Source organism: Saccopteryx bilineata, chromosome X (genome assembly GCF_036850765.1).
Source record: "Saccopteryx bilineata isolate mSacBil1 chromosome X, mSacBil1_pri_phased_curated, whole genome shotgun sequence".
NCBI classification, from domain to species: domain Eukaryota; kingdom Metazoa; phylum Chordata; class Mammalia; order Chiroptera; family Emballonuridae; genus Saccopteryx; species Saccopteryx bilineata.
The window spans coordinates 76,577,625-76,589,882 of NC_089502.1; the positions used below are offsets into that span (position 1 = coordinate 76,577,625).

At 40.2% G+C, this 12,258-nt stretch overlaps 1 pseudogene; it reads right to left on the minus strand.

Moving 5' to 3' along the window:
* Nucleotides 1-1,730: 1,730 nt before the first annotated feature.
* On the minus strand, nt 1,731-3,003 carry LOC136317698 (tubulin alpha-1B chain pseudogene; annotated as a pseudogene).
* Between the last annotated feature and the right edge of the window lie 9,255 nt (nt 3,004-12,258).

Below are 12,258 nucleotides of genomic sequence, written 5' to 3' on the forward strand. Positions count from 1 at the left end.
TTTCCTTTTCTACACTGCCACCAGGATGGCCCTTTCTAAAATATACATCTAATCATATCACTTCTCTGCTTAAAACCCTGTCATGATTCTCCATTGGCCCATGTTGATCTTTGCAGCTTCATTTCTTGCTACTCTATTACATAATCCTTACATGTTAACAACATACTACCTTAAGGTCTCTCCAAATACTATGCTCATGCATACTACTGTGCTTGTCTACACACTGCTCCCTTTGCCTGGAACATACTCTCTGCACCATCTAATTTTTCTTCTCTATATCTTTACAACTTAATATGCAAGATGTGGCAATTGTGACTATAGAATGGTTTTTTAAGAAATATGGCTGTGAAGGCTGAGCATCTTTTTTCAGTTACAAATTTTGAAATCATACATTCTGGAGTCTGCTAACAGTTCACTGCTAGAAAGTGTTCCCCTACTTATATGCAGCTATTCTCCCAACGTTCTGGCATTGGTCATCTTCTGTTTCCCTGCTAATATTTTTCCCCTCTGGTATGGCTTCAAATACTACCTATTATAATTATCTCTGTCTCTACTTTTTATATTTCTTCCAAATTCAGACAGCTAGAAGTTATCCCACAGCACACTGATGCTCTTTTGATTTCTTCCTTAGTAATTTTCCCCCCTCTGGGTGTTTAACTTCAAATAGTTTCTAGTGCTGTGTCTTCACATTCACTAATATTTTCTTCAGTAGTGTCTAATCTGTTAATCAGATTGAGTATATTTTTCTCATATATTGCATTTATTATATCTAGAAGTTAATCTCCATGTCTCTCCTCAATGTAATCATGTTTTCCACTACCTTATTGAACAAATAGTTTATATTCATAATAACTTTTTTCTTTTATTTATTCATTTTAGAGAGAAGAGAAAGAGAGACAGGAGAGAAAGAGAGAAAGGGAGGAGCAGGAAGCATCAATTCCCATATGTAATGTACCTAGACCAGGCAAGCCACAGGTTTTGAACTAGTGACCTCAGCATTCCAGGTCGATGCTTTCTCCACTGTGCCACCACAGGTCAGGCCCATAATAACTGTTTTAATTCCTTGTCTATTAATTCTATCATCTGTGTTATATCTGAGTCTGTATCTGTTGACTGACTTTGCTCATATTTTCCTGCTACTGGATGCAAAGGCATTGTCGATTTTATGCTGTTTGGTGCTGGATTTCTTTATTTTACTCCTTTAAATACCTGTGAGATTTGTTCTGGAATGCAGTTAAGTTACTCAGAAACAGTTTCATCCCTTCAAAGCTTTCTCTTAAGTTTTGTTTTTCAGAACTAGAGCAGCCTTTATTTTAGAGCAAATTTGTCCCCACAGCTGAGGAAATACTCTTCTCCTTTCTCTTTCTCTCTCTGCTTCTCTTTATGTACAGGTCTCTCCTCTTTGGTACTGTGCTTTGTGAATTTTAAGCACTTCAGCTTTCCTGAATTCTCAGGTGTCTCCGAAACTCAGAGAACTCAGAGAGACTATTAGGTTTTAGTCAGGCTTCCTCTCCCTGAACTATTGTTTCATGTATTTACCCAGTTTTAATGTCTAAAAAAATTAAAAACACCACTTTTATTGACAAGTTATAGACACAATGGAGAACTTCATGGAACAGTAGAAATAAGACAGTCCCAAGACACCAGAGTGTAACATTGTAGTAGATAGGTTAATATTCTTTACCCTCATCTCTCTCGCACTATTTGTTTCATTTTCCTTATAATCCTCTTCAAGAACAGCTATGAAAAAAAAAAAAGAAAAGAACAGCTATGTACTCATGGGCATCAGAAAACTCTCCTTCCTTCATGTCCTCACTCATGTACCAGTAGACAAAGGCAAGGTTGGCAAACAGCAGGTCAAACTTGTGGTGTGGTCTAGCCCAGGCCTCAGCAATAGCTGGGGTGTTGCTCAGCAAGCACACAGTTCATTGTACTTTGGTCAAGTCTCCCAGGTACTACAGTGGGAGGCCACTCATCAGTTTTAACTTTGAAGCCAGTGGGGTACCAGTCCACAAACTGGAAGCTGTGCTTGCTCTTGATGGTGTCCATGGAAGCATTTCTATCTTTGGGAACCACATCACCATGGCACAACAGACAGTAAACCATGTATTTACCATGGCAAGGGCCACATTTCACCATCTAGTTGGCTGGCTCAAAGCACACAATGGTGATAACTGCTACAGAAGCTGTTCACGGTAGGCTTTCTCAGCAGAGATGATGGGGGCATATGTGGCCAGAGGGAAGTGGATGCAGGGAGAGGGCACCAAGTTTGTCTGGAATTCAGTCAACTCAATATTCAGGGCTCCATCAAACCTGAGGGTAGCAGTGATGGAGGGCAAAATCTGGCTAAGTATAGTTTGAGTGCTCAAAATCCAGGTTTCTATGACAGATGTCATAGACGGCCTCTTTGTCAACCATGAAGGTATAATCACAGTGCTACAGAGCTGATGTGGGTGGTGAGGATGGAGTAGTAGGGCTCAACGATGGCTGTGAAAACTTGGGGGGCTGGATAAGTGGAGAACTATAGCTTGGACTTCTTGCCATAATTGACATAGAGATGTTCCATCAGCAGGGAGGTGAACCCAGAACCTGTTTCCCTACCATAGCTGTGGAAAGCCAAGAAGCCCTGAAGACCTGTGCATGGCTCAGCTAGTTTTCAAATTCAGTTCAAGATGAGGTCAATAATCTCCTTGCCAATGGTGTAGTGTCCACAAGCATAGTTATTGGCAGCATCTTTCTTGCTCAGGGTGGAAGAGCTGGTGGTAGGTGTGAGTGTAAACTTCATAAATGACTGTGGGTTCCTGGTGTATAAACACTGTCCTGAGCACATGCTTGCTAGTGCATGTCTCACTGAAGAAGGTGTTGAAAGAGACATCTTCTCCACCAATGGTCTAGTCACTTGGCATCTAGGTGAATGCCATGTTCCAGGCAGTAGGGCTCCCAGGAGGCATTGCCTATCTGTACATCAATCTGGCCAATGTGGATGGAGATGCACTCATGCATAACTGAGACTTGTAGAGCTCCCTGGGGCTAGAAAAGGTGAGGGGATAGTGACAAGGACCTCCCACAGACCAACTAGCAAGGATTCAGGGGAGAAGTCCAGTTCTGTAGTTTTTTAAGGCCAAAGGGTAAACCCAGTCCTTGTTATTCCATCATAACCAGAAGCATAAGTCCTCACCCTTTTGAAAAGATCACTTTATCTACTCTGAAAAACAAAATGGATTGTAGAAGGGCAAAAGTAGAAGCAATGTGGACTAGTATGACAGCAGTGGAAATGGAGAAAAATAGATTCTGGGTGTATTTTTGTTTGTTGTTTGAGAGTAGCAAGTGGGTTTGTTACTTACCACTAAACCCCTAATACAGTAACTGGTCCATAGTAGCTGTTTAGAAAACCAGAGGGATGGTGGCAATAACTGAAACTGAGAATATAAGATGGTGAACAAGCTTAAGAAATTTGGAAAGCACACTGGTTAGGAGCACTGGTTCTGTAGGCAGACTTCCTAGGTTCAAATTCAGGCATAGCTACTTACTAGCTGTGTGACCTTGGCAGGTTACTTACTTTCCATGTGTCAGTTGCCTCACCTGGGAAATGGAGATAATATATCACTTTGTCAACTTGTTATGAGAAATAAAATCAGTTAAAATATATAAAGCATTTAGAATAGTACTTAGCATGTAGTAAATGCTCAATAAATAACATCTGTTATTTTTTGTTCAGTAGGCAGTTAGAAACACCAAACTGAATTGTGAAAAAAAGAGGTACCTAAAGTCATTGGTATAGAAAAGATCTGTCACAGAGAATGTGTAAGCAAGACTTAAAAAAGAACCAAGGACAGAAATCTCCTTCTTGGGCTATTTCTTAACCCATCCTCTAAAAATTCCCTTGGGGCAATGAATGAATTAATGAATGAATGAACATTCCCTTAGGTGCCAATCTAAGCCTATTCCCCTAGTTACAGTCTCCCTAAAGCAATCTCATTCATTCCTGAACTTTGAAACATGATCTGGCCCTGATCAATTGGTTCAGTGGTAGAGCATCATCCTTGCATGTGGATGTCCCAGGTTCAATTCCCAGTCTGAGTACACAGAAGAAAGATCCATCTGCTTCTCCACACCTACTCCTCTCGCTTCTCTCTCTCTCACTCTGTCTCTCTCTCTCCTGCAGCCATGGCTCAATTGGAGTAAGTTGGCCTCAGGCACTGAGGATGGCTCCATGGCATCCACCTCAGGAACTAGGAAGAGCTCAGTTGCTGAGCAACAGAGTAATGCCCCAGATGGGAAGAGTATCGCTCCTTAATGGGCTTTGCCGGTGGATCCTGGGTTCATATGGGAGTCTGTCTCTTTGCCTCCTCTCCTCTCAATGAATATAAATAAATAAATAAATAAATAAATAAACAAACAAACAAACAAGAAAGAAAGAAACATGACATAAGTGCTGCTAGTTCTTTTTTTAAATATAATTTTATTTTTTTAATGAGGCGACATCAATAAATCAGGATACATATATTCAAAGATAACATGTCCAGGTTATCTTGTTGTTCAATTATGTTGCATACCCATCACCCAAAGTCAGATTGTCCTCTGTCACCTTCTATCTAGTTTTCTTTGTGCCCCTCCCCCTCCCCCTTTTCCTCTCCCTCTCCCCTCTCCCCCCGTAACCACCACACTCTTATCAATGTCTCTTAGTCTCACTTTTATGTCCTACCTACGTATGGAATAATGCAGTTCCTGGTTTTTTCTGATTTACTTATTTCACTTTGTATAATGTTATCAAGATCCCACCATTTTGCTGTAAATGATCCAATGTCATCATTTCTTATGGCTGAGTAGTATTCCATAGTGTATATGTGCCACATCTTCTTTATCCAGTCATCTATTGATGGGCTTTTTGGTTGTTTCCATGTCCTGGCCACTGTGAACAATGCTGCAATGAACATGGGGCTGCATGTGTCTTTGCGTATCAATGTTTCTGAGTTTTTGGGGTATATACCCAGTAGAGGGATTGCTGGGTCATAAGGTAGTTCTATTTTCAGTTTTTTGAGGAATCACCATACTTTCTTCCATAATGGTTGTACTACTTTACATTCCCACCAACAGTGAATGAGGGTTCCTTTTTCTCCACAGCCTCTCCAACATTTGCTATTACCTGTCTTGTTAATAATAGCTAATCTAACAGGTGTGAGGTGGTATCGCATTTTAGTTTTGATTTGCATTTCTCTAATAACTAAAGAAGATGAGCATCTTTTCATATATCTGTTGGCCATTTGTATTTCTTCCTGGGAGAAGTGTTTGTTCATGTCCTCTTCCCATTTTTTTATTGGATTGTTTGTTTGTTTGTTTGTTGTTGAGTTTTATGAGTTCTTTGTATATTTTGGATATTTGGCCCTTATCTGAGCTGTTGTTTGAAAATATCATTTCCCATTTAGTTGGCTGTTTGTTTATTTTGTTATCAGTTTCTCTTGCTGAGTGCTGCTAGTTCTTAAACCTCTATTTTCTGCTTCATGTCTCTCCTGAGCTTCAAATTCTTATATCCCATTGCCTGATGAATGCCTCTTCTTGAATGCCCCTAAACATGTCTGAAACTGAACACATATTGTCACCCTGACTACTAAAACTGTTCCTCCTATATTCCCAATCTCAGTTGGTGGCACCGTTTTCCTTCTAGGTCAGGCAAGAAACCTAGAAGTCACCCTCTTACTCAACAATGCTGCCATCAATATATATACATCTTAATTCCCACTGGTGTTTTATTCTACTTTTCTAAAGATATCTAGAATCCATTTTCTCCAACCCTATAAGTGTTCAAGTTGTCATCATCTTGTACATGGCATAACAATTGAATCCTCACTGGTCTTCCAGCCTTGGATCTTGGCCAATTCCCATCTTGCTCCCATCCACCACATAGCCACTATAATGATCTGCTTAAAATTAAATTCTGACTATTATATTTTCTTAAAACTTACTTGAAGCTCTATAGGACTTTTCTCCAATAACCACAACACTGATGAAGTTAGCAGTCCCCAGCAGTCCTAGCCCTTACCTTCCTTATCCTCAACCTCAGCCACTTGCCACTTGCTACTTCTCAATGCTATCCAAAGTTCGACCAAGTCAGAGAACCAATCAGCAGTGCTGACCTACTTTAAGTCTCTTTTGTTAGAGTAGGAGAGGTAGAAGACATCTTGTAGTTTTGGGGTTTTTTGACAGAGACAGAGAGAGACAGAAAGAGACAGAGAGAGGGACAGATAGAGACAGAGAGAGGAAGGGAGAGAGATGAGAAGCATCAATTCTTCATTGCAGCAACTTAGTTGTTCATTGATTTCTATCTCATATGTGCTTTAACCAGGGGGTTACAGCAGAGCAGACCGAATGACCCCTTGCTCAAGCCAGCGACCTTGGGCTCAAGCTGGTGAGCCTTGCTCAAACCAGATGAGTCTGTGCTCAAGTTGGCGACCTCGGGGTTTCAAACCTGGGTCCTCCATGTCCCGGTCCAATGCTGTATCTACTGCGCCACTGCCTCGGGCTTTTTTTTTTTTTTACAGAAACAGAGAGAGAGTCATAGAGAGGGATAGATAGGAACAGACAGATAGGAACGGAGAGAGATGAGAAGCATCAATTATTAGTTTTTCGTTGCAATATCTTAGTTGTTCAATGATTGCTTTCTCATATGTGCCTTGACCGTGGGGCTACAGGAGACTGAGTAACCCCTTGCTCAAGCCAGCGACCTTGGGTCCAAGCTGGGAACTTTGCTCAGACCAGATGAGCCCGCGCTCAAGCTGGCGACCTCAGGGCCTCGAACCTGGGTCCTCCGCATCCCAGTCCAATGCTCTATCCACTGTGCCACTGCCTGGTCAGGCTGCCTCAGGCTCTTGTAGTTTGTTGAGAAGAGAACAAATGGGAAGTAAGGAAGGGAAGACTTGGATACCCAGTGTCAATGTTTGACAAATTTATTCCCAAAAAATTAGAGTGAAAAGAAAGAGGGCAATTACAGTTTTAGAACAGGCAAAATATTTGCTTTAGGATTGAGGCTTTGCGTATATTTGTTGATAGGGAAGAAGAAAGCAATGGAAAGGAAAAGAATAAAGATACAACAGCCTTGGCTGAATAGCTTGGTTGGTCAGAGCATCGTCCCAAAGTACAGAGGTTGCTGGGTCAATCCCCAGTCAGGGCACTTTTAGGAATAGATCAACGTTCCTGTCTCTCTCTCTCCCTTCCTCTCTTGCTGAAATCAATCAATAAATAAGAAAAAATACAAGAGAAAAGAGGAAGCTGATGGAGTGAGGTCAACAGAGAAGCAGGGAGGGAACATAAGGAACAAAGATAGAGAGTGCTTTTCCCTATTTCTTATATTGTTTAACTTTTCATAATAAGCCTGTATTATATTTGTAAAACCATCAAATTCATTTCTTTAAATAGGAAAAGAATGATAGAAGAGTTAGCCTTAGAGAGGAAGGCCTGACTCTGAAGAGATGGAGGTAAAGATGGTCACCACTAGTCATCTTGGAGGTAGAGAGAAAATTTCTCATTTGTTGACCAATGTGTTCTCCAAAGTAGAAGACAGTTCATGAGACATTAAGAAGGCCAAAATGGAGGACTTAAGAAAAATGACAAAATGCCTGACTGATGGTGGTGCAGTGAATAGAGCATCAACCTGGGATGTTGAGGTCCCAGGTTTGAAACCCTGAGGCCGCTGGCTTGAGTGCAGGGTTGCTGACTTGAGCATGGGATCATTGAAATGATCTGATGGTTGCTGCCTTGAGCCCAAAGGTCACTGGCTTGAGCAAGGGGTCATGGCTCAGCTGGAGCCCCCTGGTCAAGGCACATATGAGAAGCAATCAATGAACAATTAAAATGATGCAACCACAAGTTGATGCTTCTCATTTCTTTCTCTTCCTCTCTCTCGCTCTCAAGAAAAGAAAAAAAAAAACAAACAAAACAGTGATGAATCATAGAAAAAAAACCCTAAACTAAACTGGCAGATATAATCCAACCATATCAAGTATATTGTTAAGTGAGAATGAATTAACCAATCTGATCAAAAGTCAGTTATCTTAGATGGATTAAAAAACAAGATCCAAAATTTATAAAGAACTCATACTACTCAAAACCAACAAACCCCAAACAATTCAATTAAAAAATGGGCAAAGAATCTGAATAGACATTTCTCCAAACAAGACATAACAGAAGGTTAATAGACATATGAAAGGATGATTAAGGTCACTACCTGTCAGAGAGATGCAAATTAAAACCACAATGAGATATCACCTCAAACCTGTCAGCATAGCTATCATCAATAAATCAACAAATAACATGTGCTGGTGAGGATGTGGAGGTAAGGGAGCCCTTGTGCACAGCTGGTGGGAATGCAGACTAGTGCAGCCACTGTGGAAAACAGTATGGGGTTCCCTCAAAAAATAAAAAATACATCTGCTTTTTGACCCAAAATTTCCACTTCTAGGGATTTTTTTAAAGAAACCCAAAACACTAATTTGAAAGAATATATGCACCCCTATGATCTCTGCAGCATTATTTACAATAGCCAAGCTATGGAAGCAGCCCAAGTGTCCATCAATAGATGAGTGGATAAAAAAATCAGGATACATATAGACCATGATTTTTTATTAATTTTGGAGAGAGGAGAGAAAGAAAGAAAGAAAAATGGAGATAAAGGTGAGGGGTGGATGGAGGGGTGGGAGAGCGAAAAACTTCTTATATGTGCCTTGACTGCACAAGCCCGGGGTTTTGGACAGCAACCTCAGCATTCTAGAACAACAGTTTACCCACTGTATCGCCACAGGTCAAGCATACAATGGAATATTACTCAACCATAAAAAGGAAGGAAATCTGCCTGACCGGGCAGTGGTGCCATGAATAGAGCATCGGACTGGAACAGGGAGGACCCAGGTTCGAAACCCCGAGGTTGCCTGCCTGAGTGCAGGCTCATCCAGCTTGAGCATGGGATCACCAGCTTGAGTGTGGGCTCATAGACATGAACCCATGGTCGCTGGCTTGAGTCCAAAGGTCACTGGCTTAAAGCCCAAGGTCACTGGCTTGAGCAAGGGGTCACTTGGTCTGCTATAGCCCCCCAGTCAAGGCACATATGAGAAAACAGTCAATGAACAACTAAGGAGCCGCAACGAAGACTTGATGCTTCTCATCTCTCTCCCTTCCTGTCTGTCTGTCTCTCTCTATCTGTCCCCCTATCTGTCTCTCTCTCTGTCTCTCTCTGTCTCTCTCTCTGTCTCTGTCACACACACACACACACACACACACACGCAAAAAAAAAGAAAGGAAATCTTACCATTTGTGATAGCATGGATGGACTTAGTGGGTATTATGCTCAGTAAAATAAGTTAGTCAGCAAAGGACAAACACTATGTGGTGGACAGAGTTATAGAAACCAGGGCAGTGGCTTTGGCAGGAGTGGCAGCTATGACCGCTATAACACCTTTGGCACTATTAGTGGAAGCAATTTTGGAGGTAGAAGAAGCTACAAATTTTACAATTATAACAGTCTTCAAATTTTGGGCCCATGAAAGGAGGCAACTTTGGAGGTAGAAGATCCGGCCCCTAAGGTGGTAGGGGCTAATACTTTGCAAACCATGAAACCAAGGTTGCTGTGGCGGTTCCAGCAGCAGTAGGAGCAGCTATGATGGTGGCAGATGTTTTTATTATGGCCAGGACACAAAGCTTAGCATAAGAGGAGAACTAGAGAAGTGACAGGGAAGAACCACAGATTTGTGATTCAGCCAAGCACAGCGGTAGCAGGGGCCAGCTGCTACAAAGAAGACATGTTTTAGGCAATACTTATGTGCATAGGCAAAAAACTAAAGGACAGTATTTGTGACTAATTGCATAACAAGTTATTTCAGTTTCTGTTCTGTGGAAAGTGGAAAGCATTCCAACATAGGTTTTAATATAGATATTTTGGCACTCATGCTATTGCTTGCTAAATGGAATAGTCTGATAACAACGTTGAATAAGTATGTCTTTTTTTTTCTTTCTTTTTTATTTTTTTACAGAGGACAGAGAGAGAGTCAGAGAGAGGGACAGATAGGGACAGACAAATAGGACGAGAGAGATGAGAAGCATCAATTCTTCACTGCAGCACTTTAGTTGTTCATTGATTGTTTTCTCATATGTGCCTTGACAATGGGTCTTCAGCAGACCAAGTAACCCCTTGCTTGAGCCAGCAACCTTGGGTCCAAGCTGGTGAGCCTTGCTCAAACCACATGAGCCTGCGCTCAAGCTGGCAATCTCGGGGTCTCAAACCTGGGTCTTCCACATCCCAGTCCAACGCTCTAGCCACTGCGCCACCACCTGGTCAGGCTAAGTGTGTCTTTTTTCAAAGGGGTTTAATACAGAACTTTACTTATTGATTTATTTTTAAAGGCTTGTCACACGACGATTTATTTATTAGCATCCTTCCACAAATAAAATTAGTGCTGCTGGCAAGCAAACTACATTTAAATTAATCAAATATTTGATTTAATATTTAATCAAATAATTGGATTTAACATTTCTATACTGCCACATTTTTCATAGTTTAAAAAAAATTCTTAACTGAATTTATTGGGGTGACGTTGGTTAATAAAATTATATAGATAAGTGTGGCTTCTTAAAAATATGCTATGTAAATTAGTCTACTCCGAAGCCATCTTGATAAATTACTCCAACAGTGTGAAGTTAGAATTTCTTCAGGGTGATGCCAGGTTCCATTTGAAATTAATATACAACCTGCTTGAGTACAGATGTCATTGTCATTAGAAATCTGGTGTAGCTTAATTGACAGTCACTGTGTTCTGACCTGGAGTTCACTGTTAAAAGGGTCATCGAAGTAGAGTCATGGGGTTTATTTGGTTATTGATTGCTGGCATATCCTATGCAATAGATCTAAATTGCATTATGGTAGCAGATAAAATTATAGATGGGAATGAAACTTGTGTATCATCCATTATCCTGTGTAATCAATAAATGATTTAATATCCTCTTGGAAAAAAAAAAGACAGTTTTATTCTGGAATAAGGAGACAGATAAAGATCAACGGAATAAAATTAGGAGTCCAGAAATAAACCCATGCATCTGTGGTCAATTGATTTTTGAAAAGGGTGCCAAATATATTCAATAGGGAAAATTTGTCCTATCAACAAATGGCACTGGGAACACTATATGGCCAGCCACACACAGAAGATAAAGTTAGAGCCTTACCTCGCATTATATACAAAATTAGCTCAGGATATATCAAAGACCTAATTGTAACATAAGTGTAAGTCTTCATTGCCTTGGACTGGGCAATTGGTTCTTAGGTATGACACTAAAACACAAACAGCCAAATAAAAAATAGATATATTGGATTTAACCAAAATTTAAAACTTGGATGCTTCAAAGGACATATCAAGAAAGTGTGAAGCCCTCCCCCCATCATTAAAGGATCCATGGAGGACAGTGCATGTTAGATCCTGGGAAATAAGAAATAAGATTCCCCAAGTATAAGCCGAGGCTGAAGAGCTTGGACAAAGAGAATAAAGAGGTCATAGTTGTAAAGTGAATCTAAATTAATTTTCTTACAGTTTTTTTTTCAGGAAAAACCTATCATTTTATTATGAAACTTCAAAAGCATTTAAACTTAGGTAAAAACACCTCCCTTCTAATTTTCTTTCAGTTTTGAAGTCCAAGATGGCCAGGATTATGAAGAATATCTCTCCAAATGCAATCAGCTTCTTTAATTTTATTCTTTATTTACATATCCAAATTTTAGAATGCTTAGAAATAAGCCTGACCTGTGGTGGCACAGTGGATAAAGCATTGACCTGAAATGCTGAGTTTGCTGGTTCAAAACCCTGGGTTTGCCCAGTCAAAGCACATATGAGAAGCAGCTACTAGGAACTGATGCTTCCTGCTCCTCCCCTCCCCCTTTCTCTCTCTCCATCTCCTCTCTCTAAAATCAATAAATAAAATCTTAAAAAAAGATAATGCTTAGAAATAATATAAAACATATCTGAGACATTACTTACAAGAATAACTAACTGCTTATGGTGCAAAGTTACCAGAGCCACATTTTTAAAAAATTTCAGATCTTTAAACATTTCTTCAAATTTGTTGTTTATGAAGACCTGAGCCACACTTATAAAAAAAACAATTCAGTGGGGGAACTATTTTTAAAGCAAAAAAAAAAAAATGTACTTGGGGAGGAAATTCAGAGGATAATTTATTTAGACAATAATTTGTGTTTTATTTTCTCACCTGTATAGAGTCAACTCC